General features: G+C 35.5%; 1 protein-coding gene across 6 annotated transcripts in view; it reads right to left on the reverse strand.

Moving 5' to 3' along the window:
- LOC149252757 (P-loop containing nucleoside triphosphate hydrolases superfamily protein) overlaps positions 1 to 12,447 on the reverse strand; it is a 330,493-nt gene that overhangs the window by 148,342 nt on the left and 169,704 nt on the right. The window contains exon 1 of one of the 6 annotated variants that reach the window (XM_089459803.1): positions 6,938 to 6,956. The exons of the other annotated variants lie outside the window; for them this stretch is intronic. The gene's annotated coding sequence lies outside the window, so the exon portion shown is untranslated. Of the gene's footprint in view, positions 1 to 6,937; positions 6,957 to 12,447 lie in introns of those variants that run through there. 6 annotated transcript variants of the gene reach the window in all.

The raw sequence follows: 12,447 nt of genomic DNA on the forward strand, positions 1-12,447 counted from the left end.
TATGTTACAATTTTTTCCCGATTTTTACCGATTTTTTCCCAATTTTTACGATTTTTTCCGATTTTTTCCCCGCGCCGATAATATCTCAATAATGATTAAAGCAACATTGATTGTTACAACACCACCCATCACATGTCCACTGGTATGACTCCTTTCCGCGCTTTATATGGTTATAATGCTTTGTCTTTTGCTGACATTGTTTTTGGAGACAGAAGGGCCCCAAAGGCTAAGGATTAGATCCTAGAGAACCAAGATATCTTCAAGGCTCTTAAGGAAAACTTACAGACAGTGCAGAACCAGTAGAAGATGTATGTTGATCAGCATCGAGTAGAGAGGCATTTCGAGGAGGGTGTTATGAAACCAGCTCACAAAAAGATAGAAAAGATAGATCAACGCCTTAGAAATAAGTTTCTTCGAGGGAGCAACCTCCTTTACATTACACAAATGAACAATTCTTGGATGATATGAATGACAAGACCTCATTTCTATATATAGGAGTCTAAGGGGTCATAATATAATCAGAGCCAACATAACAATAATAATGTAAGGGTGCAACAATAACAATAGTGGGCTTCTATGGGGCACAATAATAACAATATGGGGACTACATGGGCACAACAATATAATAAGGGGGTTGTACTAATAACAATAACGGGTTACACTAGTAGTATAGGGACCTAACAAAGAGGAACTTGGTCTACCTTTAATTGCAACCTTACCATCAATCCACGCTGAAGGACAAGGGGGCCGAGAAGCTGCAGCCAAGATTCTTTGGACCTTACAGAGTGATCAAGAGGGTTGGAGAGGTGGCTTACAAGTTGGAGCTACCACCGGGGAGCAGGATCCATAACATTTTCCATGTGTCATGCCTCAAGAGGGTGTTGGGGAAGCAGGTTACAGCAGCTGTGGAGTTGCCTTCACTTGATGATGAGGGGCATTTGATTTTAAAGCCAGAGGCCATCTTGGAGACCAGGGAGAGGAAGCTCAGAAGAAGGGTCATCAGAGAGTATTTGGTGTGTTGGAAGAGTTTACCAGATGAGGATGCCACTTGGGAAGGGGAGCACATACTTGAACATCCAGCATTGAAGTTGCTCGGGGACAAGCAAAATTTGGGAGGGGAGGACTGTCATGTCCCTTCCTAAATTATTTTGGAACAAGATTAATTTTTATATTATCGGGGCCAATTTTGGAGATAGTGGATCCCATTCGATTTTATTAGAGATTAGACTTAGTAAAAGTTATTTTTGTTGTGGTTAAATTACACATGGGGGCCACCCACAATAGGGAAATACCTATGTTACCCGATCCGTCAACCTTGGGGGCTGGATTCGCAGATCCCCAGATCTGATCCGGATCCGGATCCAGATTCGCTTGGATACGCCTAGGAACCGGTTTAAAAATGTTTCCTTCGCCATAACACGCATCCCAGTGTTTAAACTACAGTTCGTGTGATTTTTAGTTTTTTACAATACAAATAAAAGTTTTTCTCTGTTTGTTTTCGCTGAATTCCGGTCTTTTTGTTCACAGGGGAAATTCTTCCCCAATTAATACCTACCTTAAAACCTGGCTTGTAAATGGATCCGGTGTGTTGCTTGTACCCACCACTGGGGGCACCCTCGTTGGGTCCTACCGGCACCAATAGAACATATCAGTATTGGACAAAAAGAGTGTTAAAACTCTGGTTCAGGCTTCAACGCTATAACCCATCTTTGCTGATATCATGTTCATTGTATTAAACACATTCAACGCTATAACCCAACATTGATGTTTTCTTTCCATCGCACAACATAAGTTAGAAATATAGTCAAATACTATTTGTATAAAAAATCAGGGCCAAAAAATTAATGTTTTGGAGATTATTCACGCGGACAAATGTCGCAACTCAACTTCTAGGAATAGCAAAGAAGGGTAGTATTAATAACTATATAATTTATAAACATATTAAAATGATAGTATAGATATCCTATAAAAAATTAAATTTATAATACTATAGTTTATAGGATTATATAAAGCAAAATAGAATCTGCCTCTTTCCTGAGTTTGACCGAGAGTTAAATGACCCACCTAATATTCAACCCAGCTAAGACACAGCCATTAGCGCACCCAACAACAAATCACGTTTTTATTAATGGTTAAGATGGCGGGTGGAGAATGACTCCACATTAAGTCCACTGTGTTGTTTCATGGCTCGTGAACTCTCCCATTTGTTTTAGGCATCTCGCATGACCCCGCATTATATATATTAATTAAGCTTTATTATATTTTAAAGTTACTTTTTATATTTAGATATTAATTAAACTTTATTATATTTTAAAGTTACTTTTTATATTTATATATTAGTTAAACTTTATTATATTTTAAAGTTACTTTTTATATTTATATATTAATTAAACTTCATGATATTTTAAAGTTACTTTTTACATTTATATTTATACCGTTCAAAATTTATAATTTATAATTATTATAAACTTGTCTTTTAAAAATTATAATTTAAAATTAAGTTCTATTACTTATATTATAATTTGTGTTGCAGGATAAATAGAAATATTAAAATTTATATATTTATAAAATTAAATATATTAATTTATTGTATCATATATTTAAAATATATATTAAATATTATACAAGTTATACATTTAAAATTTTGTATTTTTACAAGTTGTAATTTTTTTGACTAGCTACTGTTTATCTTCTCCAAAAGTAAGTAAACATATTAATGGCTCAAGGTCTAGAGGCATCTTGCAAGTTTGCAAGTCACCCTTATTACAAACCACACACAACTTACAAATTATTTTTAGAGGTGGTCAATTTTGTCTACACATAATGATGTAGCGACATGTTGAGGTCTTCAGATTGTACCAATAGAGGTTAGACTAGTGACCATAAATATTGTAGCCTTTTACCTATCATGGAAAATATTTATATACTATATATACCTACCGTTTCCCCACCGTATCCAGATCCTGGCTTTTAAAAAATCTGACGGATCGTATCCAGATCCAAATCTTGGTAACTTAGGGAAATACACACTCCCTAGTTCAATTTGCATGGAGGTGGTTAAGTGAGGGCCACGATGGAGGAAGAATTGGAGGGAAAAGTGCTCCATGAAATCTATATAAGAAAGGCAGCTCTCCTCATCTCATTCATATTTTTGGCATATTGATTTCTCTTTGGTTGCTCAAGCTACTTAGCTGAGTCACTTGATGTTCAGCACGAGTTCTTCAAGCGAAGAGCTCACCCTTTCTTCCAGGGACTTCGAGTGCCACCCTAAGAAGGGTTTTTCTTCATTCTTCAGGAGGAGGATCTCATTGTGATTTCTAGCAGTTGCATTCAACTCCAGGTGGTGTGTATTACTGGAGGACGCAGTGAAGAGGAGGTCGAGTTTGCTGCTTGTGTCTGGTAGTGAAGTTCGGGTGAGAGATTTTCCGAAGAGGAGGCATAGGAGGATTGTTGGCATTTTGGAGAGTCTGGGAGCTAGAGGAGTGTGCTACCTTGCAAGGTGACTTTCATGTTGATTTTTGGTAGCATCGAATATGCTCCAAGTCTCAAAATTTGAGGGGAAGCTTGGACACATGCATTCTCCAATACCCAGAAATCGTTTTGGGAAATTCCACCTGGAGACAATTTTATTAAAATAATTAATTATTTTTAATGGGACCCTAAGTCTAAACTTAGGAAATTAAAATAATTAATGGGTATTAATCTAAATTGTGGGTGTAACTTCTAGAAGAAGATGAGGATCAAGTCAAAATGATCTAATCCATTGATTATAAGTTAATATGGTCTGTTGGTTGTCCAACAGGAAGATATAAGAAGAGGCTTGAGGGGCACTTGGAGAACACATAGAGAGAAGATCAGAAGTTCGATTTCCCGAAGCAAAGCAACTGTCGGAGAGATTTTCGATAGTAATCTTTTGCAGAGAGGGGCAGGGATAGTATCCGAAGAGAAATCTTTCCCGGTCGGAGAATACTCAGCAGAGAAGAGAGAGGGAGATCCAGTAGAGGCAACGCAAAGCCAAAATGTGTCAGTGTATACCATTTTTGCAATGGCTCTCTTGTCTTGTCTCCTGTTGTATCTACAATCATGCCACTCATCAGAAACAAACATTTGCTTCAACTCAAACTGGCATCGAAGCAAAGACTGAAGAGTAATAAAGTTGGTGGCAAAACGTGTGATTGCAGGATGCCGCAACTCCTTGTTTCTAGTGTATCTCCTCATGAGACTAAGAACAAAAGCATGGTTATATATAAACTTGGGGACGCTCCTAACCATATCAATCACCTCCTTGATGAAGAAGAGTTTCCCCATATCCTCAAGCAATAAATCGATACAATGTGTTGCACACGGAGTCTAGAACAATGTGCGGCGCCTCTCCATAAGCATCCTGTCGGTAGACAAAAAGGTAGTCGCATTATCTGTTATGACTTGCACCACATTTTGCACACCAATCTCTCGGATGAACCCATCTAACAACTCACATATCATTGTTGCATGTTTTATATGTGTTGATGCATCCACTAATTTAATAAACATGGTACGTTTACGACAATGTACCAAGAAATTTAGAAGGGTCCTACCCTTCCTAGCAATCCAACCATTAGACATCATTGTGCATCCAAAGACTTCCTATGTTTGTTTCAACTCTGCCAATCTAGAGTTGATGTCCTGCTTTTCTATTTGAAGGATTGGCCCCCGCAACTCCTCATATGTAGCACTTTTGTACCTGGGCCCACAAGAGCAATAGCATCACACACTGGCTACCAAAATGGATTGGCTGTGGTGATCCTGAGAGGTAAGTCGCTCCAAAAAAGACACCTCCCCATAACTCTATCTGCGTATTGCTTCTCCATTTTTTTAACAACTGATTTTATGGAAGGTTGTGCTCCATGTCCTGTTCGTGGAACAAAAAATGATGACCTCCCACTCCCAGTAACACTAGCACTAGCAGGTGACGTTGTGGAGCCCCTCCCACTATCCTCAGCCTCAAAATCAAAAGAAGATATCCCAAAAGATCTACCTACACGTTCAGCCTTGTTTCTTTCTTCCTCTTCCTTCTTTCTGTCTTTTTCATCAATTGCTTCAGGAGCTTTTTGTATAAGCTCTGCACTAGAAACCATACAAAGCCCAACATCATGTCATAGAAGTCTAGCCAGATAGTATTTCAATCGCGTAACACCTCCTATCACCTTGGTCCCACACAATTTGCATGATAGATATGCCCGATTTGTCCCACCATCAAGCTCCCCATACTCCAAAAAATGGGTCCAAGGCTTTTGGCATAGTTGTAGTGAGCTAATTTAAACCTAGGACACCAAAAAAACAAAAAATTGGCATTAAATACCCATACACAAAAAATAATAAGTAATAACTAGCTCATTTAAAAAAATATATTTTTTACTACATTATTTGCAATGTGAATGAAAAATGGCAATAAGACAGTGCATAAGAAAGTTAAAAAAAGAAATGAAGCTTGCTATCCAAATATGGAGAAAACCATTGCATTGGCTCATGGGCATGAAAATCATAGCAAATGGAAAAAAACAAAGAAGTAAAATGTTGGTAGGCAAAGAGGCAAGCAAGCATAACCCTAAATCTATGAAAAAAATCATTAACATAGGGGTTTTCAAAAACATACCCGTTAATGGAAGAAATGAATTTTGTCTCACTGTTCTTCAATCCTTGATCCATAAAAAATTCTTGGTTGGTGGTGATAATGATTGTTTGATCCTCAATCCCTCCTCGACAACCACCACAAAGCTCTTCCCCTTCCTTCTCCAAGACACAAAAAACCAAAATGAGTAAATGAAATTAACAAAATTGCTTTTTCTAGCGACGGCCTACCCTGCCTGGCGATTTTTTGGGTCGTTGCGCAATATTTTGCCAAAATATCGGCGATATTTCGAAAATATCGAAATATTTTCAGGCAAGGAAATATCACAATATTTTCTCAGCAATATTTCGGCTTGCCGAAAATATCACTATATTTCCAAATATCGCCGATATTTCGGCGATATTATCAACACTGCTTGGTACCAATTGGAAAATTTTTCCAACAAAATATTTTCCCTATCATGTCTATCAACCAAGCTTATGCTTGGAAGTTAATTGCATTAAAATTCAAACTATCCTAAAATGCCTAAATTTTATGCAAGTAAGTTTTCCCAAGAGAGATTTGCAATGCTTCAATATAATGGAAATGAGATAGTGCTCAAAGTAAATTGCAAATGTTACTTCAATGGGAAAAAGAAATTTGCTTGAAAATGAAATAAACTGATGCAAGGAAGTGTGCTTTGAAAAAGAGGAAATTCCTCAAGTAAATGAAAGTGCTCACAATGATATAACTTAAAAATTGTTGAAGACACAAGCATAATCTTCAAAAGAAAATGAAATTGTAAATTGCTCCAAGTAAATGCCGCAAACCATAAACTTATAGCAATGGGAAATGAGATGAAACTAAAAAGTGAATGCTTGCTTGTAAAGTATGCTTGGACAATAAATGAGAAAATTAACAAATGAGCTTATAGTGAGGAAATTGTATCCCAAAGAAAGGAAATTGTTAAGCAACTAAATTAAACTTGCCACATAACTCCAAATACTTGCATGTAAGAAATGAGTTGCTCTAAAGAAAAATATCAACTTGTATTTCAAAGTAAGAATGAAACGCAAAGCAGCAAATAAAAATTGTAGCAAAATTTAACTTAGAAATTGAAATGTAATGGTGAGGTTGTGTTAATTTTAAAGCATACAAAATGAGCTAAAAAGGAGAATTAGAAAAGACGCAAAATCAATCCATCCACACAAAATCCTCCTAAAAGAGAAGAAAGGATGCCTTGGGTAAAACCCAATCTCCCACAAGAAAAAGAGATATTTTATTAATTTGTTACAATGGAGTTAAAGCTTCTTAGATGGCTGCCCAAAAGATGAAGGGAGATAGTACAAGATTTGGAGCTAGAAATCGGCATAATATCCCTCCAGCAATAGCAACCCCAAGGGCCAATGAAGACTTGCTAAAATCTGAAAATTACAATCTCCACAAAGGCCCATGGCCTATCCTTATTTGCAGCTCCTTCTAGTGTCTACAGCCTCCTTGAAATAAAACTTGGATGCTTGAGAGGTCCTACAAAAAAAATAGTTAGAGTTCAATAGTCTTTCCCCAAGGCACTTGTGTGAAAACTCCAACTATGTGCAGCAAACTAAGACAAAATTAGTGTAAAAAAGCATGTAAGTATGATACAAAATAATATACAAAACCAAATCAAGTGATGGGAATGAACCCCATCACTTGTCTAGTTTGGGAAATGCTCTTAAATAGCTAAATAAATCAATGAAAGCACAATTTTATAAAGAGATTTAAACTATTAGGTATTTTCTTGTATACAAGCTATGTCAAAGAAAATCCCTGCAAAAAAATCACTTCGTAAGATAAACTATGGAATTCAAAGAACCAATGAAAGCTCCTTGGAAAATGTGTCAAGAGTGGGTTGGTCTGTCCAAAGAACAATTGCTCAATTATCAAATTCCTCTCAATAGATTCACTTTGACCATTACTCCTTTGTATATCCACCTTTGTGTTCGTTTTACCAAAAGGTCAAGAGCATCCCCCCTTTATGTCATCTTCTATTTTCTTATAACACCAATCCTTCCACCGTCATCCTTTCCACTGTCTCAGGGTCCTAATTAACAAAATGTTTTTCTTTCTAATTCTCTATCGATCACAGGTGGAACGAATCCCAACTTCCACACTGCTCTTTTATTTCCTAGAGGTGGTCATGTTTATAAAATTAAGAGTGATAGACTAAAGTACAATATTTATTTGATTCATGAGAATCATAGCTTTTAGCAATTTATTTTTTTAATGCTAAAATTTAAAATTAATTATTAAGGTTGTTTGGGAATGATTTATTGAAATGATAATGGCATATGTCCTTTCCAATAAATTTATTTAGTTTCTTTTTAGTGAATATAATATATATACAATTTCTTTTAGTTACTATAATTAAAATTTCCTTTTATTTTGTATAATCCATTGTATTAACTTTATTTTGGAATTATATATTATGATGATGGTACACATATCAAGTACCCCATTCGATATAATCATTATATTCTGGTGAGTTAGGTATTTACTTCAAAAATCAATTCATTACCCTATACTTAGTCATTTTTCAATATTAGCTAGTATGTATACTAGTGCAGTGCATGCGATGCATGCATATGTAGCAATCATATGTATACTAATATTTCTATGCCCCCCCATAATTCAAGATGGGTCATTACACTTTGTCAAAATAGAACTACCTATGGAGCTGGTATAATGTTACATTTATCCTTATCAGCGATTTATCGCTAGGGGTCCGAAATTTAAATTATCAACAATATCAAAGAAAATATCGGAAATTATTAGGAAACTTTAAAAAATACAAAAATAATCATTTTTTTAATTTTTTTAACTTCTAAAGCAACACCAACATCAAACAAACATGTTGCCACATAAATATGAAAATAAAATCGATATATAATATGTATAAGGTGTCAAGTGGTACATCATATATCGATATTGAAATATGCTATTTGTCTTGAGTCATAAGATTTGACAGAATGGTACAAAATCACATTAACACAAAAATCATTGCATCTCATGAGATGAATCATGTCAATTAAAACAACAGATTTCCCCTTGTTTCCTTGATAGAAATTGGTCACAACATCCTTGGCAATGTTATAACTGACCAAAACTAGACCACAAGATTGGTCTACCAAAAAAATACATAAAATAGTCAAATTTTGTGAAGAACATATAATTCTTGTGCATCCATATGTATCCAAACTATTATACACAAATATGTGAAGTTTCTCATGTGTATACTAAGGGTGTGTATAACCAAAATAGTGCCAAGTGTTATCCATCTTTAAATCAAAATACATCAACAAAGAAGCTCTAAAAGGCCTCTAGAGTCCCAAAAAAATCTTGCTACAACAAATAGCTACCTAACATCAAAATCATTACCTATATTTGTATCCTTCTCATCAAGATCACCCTCTAAATATTAAAATAAGATAATAAAAAACTTAGCATGCCTAATAAGTGATTTTGCATGAGTGAAGTGTACATTTTAATTAGGGTCATGACAGAGGAGTTCAACAATCAATGTCACTAACATTGAGGTACATAGAGGGCTTGATGCTCTTGATTAAATGTAAGTTGCATACCCTCATACATCAAAGAATCTAGTAGAAACATTGCAATCATGCCAACCCTAAAATCCTGAAAACTATGAAGTCTGTTGAATTTTGAATGGGATCTAAAATTGTCCTTACTCCATATGTAATCCAATGAGATTGGAACCACTCTCAAACATCCTAAAACCATTACTGGTAATATTAAAAATTTAAGTAAAAGAATAAAAATGAAAGAGAAAGGAGAATGTCACTTTTATTTATATCTCATGAGATGAATCATGGGAAATGAAAACAATAGATTTACCGTAGTTTGCCTAATCGAAAATAGCCACGGTATCCTTAGAGCTCAATCCCCTAACTCACTTTTAAAAAATGAGAATTAAATTTTGTTATAAGTTGAAAATCACAGAGATAGAGAAATAATGTCTAAATTATCACGATAATTACCTAAATTATTGTGATAAATTGAAATTATTGTGATAATTTCAAAAGGACAAATTATCGTGATAAATTGAAATTATTGTGATAATTTCAAAAGGCCAAATTATCGCAATAAATATTAATGACATTATTTCCGAGATTGGTTTGGGCAATATTATCATGATAAGTGCAACACTGGCTCTAAATACAAACACATGGGAGAATATTCCTCCAAGTGGCTCATGTATGCCCCATATGCTAGCAAGTATTCAATTGTTGATGTGAACACTCTATGATGATGTGGCATCCATGCTATCATGTATCTCAAGGTAGTGTGCATGGATCTTGAGGTACAAGGCATGAACTCTAGTGTGTAGCACCCAATCCTATCATAATGGATGAAACTCCAAACAAGATGTAAGGTGCAAGAACTTAGATAATCCGGGTTAGCAAAAATAACATGAGCTAGACATACCAACTTGAGTAAGTAAACCATGATCGTACAAAATCATCTCCTTCACATGTGTCTTAGGAATAGGATAGAGGGTATTTTCCTAAGTTTCTAAGCTAAAGTATGTAAGGGTGTTAAAATTTATGGAATGGGAGTAGGGAAAACTTATAGAATAACTTTTAAAGTTATGATGTGTTGAATTTGTATCTGGTCCAACTAGCCTCTTTTGACTAGGAATCTTCACTTATTGTTGCAAGCATTTGAGAGGGAGTCATTTTTATTAATTTTTTTAGTACTTTAGCATCTTTCTCTTCCCCTTTTTGAATATTATTTTTTTCCTTTTTGTAGTTCTTAGTCCTTTTTTCTTTAGATGGGCATTCGGATGTAGCACTTTAGGGGGTGGACCTTTTATTGAAGTAGTCGGACTTCTTTTATTTCCCTTTTTATGCTCTTTACCTCTCAGCCACTGTATTTTGGCTTGATTTGACTAAGGTTCACATGTTTTTAATATTTCCTACATTTTTCATTTGGACTCTTTTTAGTGACATTTGATAAGTTATTCGTAAGTTGAGGAATGTAAATTTTGTATGAATGAAATGGAAATCTAAAGGAAATCATGGACATATTTAAGTATGAAGGTGGCGTGATTAAGTTACCTACTTTGATACTTGTCAGTACCTAGTGGCTTAGTCTAAGAGACATTTGTCAAAGAACAATTATGCCTCCCATAGTTAGACGAAGCAAGAAGGTAAGACTTTTACCTAGATATTGATAATAATGCTTCATATATATGTTGCAACACACTTTACAAACAAGTCAGAATCATCATCACCATTCTAAACTAGAAAACAACACATGGAATTTTAACAATTGGAAACAATGATGATGGAGCTATGTCTACTAGTACATACAAACTGATGTATTTGGGAAGCAATAATTGATATACCACTATTGAATGAATCTAAAGCACAATTGCATGGAGTGTAGGAGAAAAGCAAGCTTGGAACGAAGGAGCTAGAACACAAACCTCGTACATGCAACAACATCACACTCGGCAAAGTGTCTCTAAGGTAGTTACCCTAAAGGAACACTTCACATCGCAATTTAACGTCAAGTTTCACTCTTAAGACATTGGCACAGATTTCACGAACTGTTGTCATTCACCCAAAAACCATTGAGTGTTGGGTTTGAGACTTCTCATAATCTTCTCTCATTTCTACTTCAACATGTCCCACTTGGACATCCTGGACTAGCAATATAGATCTTTTTGTGAGTTTGGAACTTAAAACTTTCCTTCACCTATGAAACCTTTGGGCTTTCACCTTTAAAAGTGAGTAAGTTAATTAAGTAAAGTCAACCTGAGATGAGCTTTCACCCTATACCCAAATGATTAGGCTTACGTTGACATAGGAATTGTGAGAAATCAATGCTTACAGGAATTAGGGTTTGATTCCTCTTTTTCGATAATTACTTGTGAATTATGTTAGCTTCTTTTACGTCTTTATTAGTTTATCTTTCATCAAGAAATTACCAAATTATGTGTATATGAAGACCACAAGAACAAGAGACACAAGATGTAGGCACTCAACCAAGGCAAAACCCCTTCAAGGGGAAAACCCAATCCAACTCTTCCACTAGTAGATTCAAATCAAGATGAGACAATCCAAGACCTTTTAGACCAAGACAAAGACCCCCTCCAATCACCAAGGCATCCCTTCCCTTCAATAGATGATCCCTTTCAAAGTCTCCAAGTGACATCTTTCCAGTAGCAGCTTCAATCCAGAATTCCGGCCCCCGACAACATATTTTTGGTCCCCAGCTAAAGAATTTCGGACCTACAGTAGACTCAAAATTTCAGCCCTAGCGAATGCCCAGAAACTTCACACATGTGAGAAATAGATAGCTCAAAAACTCGGATTAGGTCTTCCCAGCTTCTTTCGTCCTTCTCTAGCTACTTCGCTCTCTTTTTTGCTTCTCTTCCTTGAAGATCGAACTTGTTGAGTGAGTGTGACAAATAGGTCAAGTTGCCTCTCTATATATAGCTTTTTGTTGGGTCGAATTACCCTAATATAGGCCGACTTCATGGGGACAAGGCTGACTTGGTGTGCACGTGACAAATAACCTTTTTGACTCAAAAATAATTCCTTTTACATGATACAAAAGCCCAAGAAGGGTCTAATAAAAATGACAATGACCCTAATGACTCAAGACAAAACCTAGAAGCCTTAAATGGATGCTTTGACCTAGAAAACATTGACCCAAGCATGAAACCCATGCTTTAATAAGTCATTTTCTTTGATAATTAAATTTCTTTTGACAAGTACAATTATGAAGACAAATACTAGTTACATCCTTCAACACACCCTCTTAACTAGGGAGGTATTCATAATTACATA

This window comes from Pinus tabuliformis, chromosome 7, assembly GCF_031772625.1.
Source record: "Pinus tabuliformis cultivar Carrire ecotype Pingquan chromosome 7, CPIR1, whole genome shotgun sequence".
Taxonomy (NCBI): Eukaryota; Viridiplantae; Streptophyta; class Pinopsida; order Pinales; family Pinaceae; genus Pinus; species Pinus tabuliformis.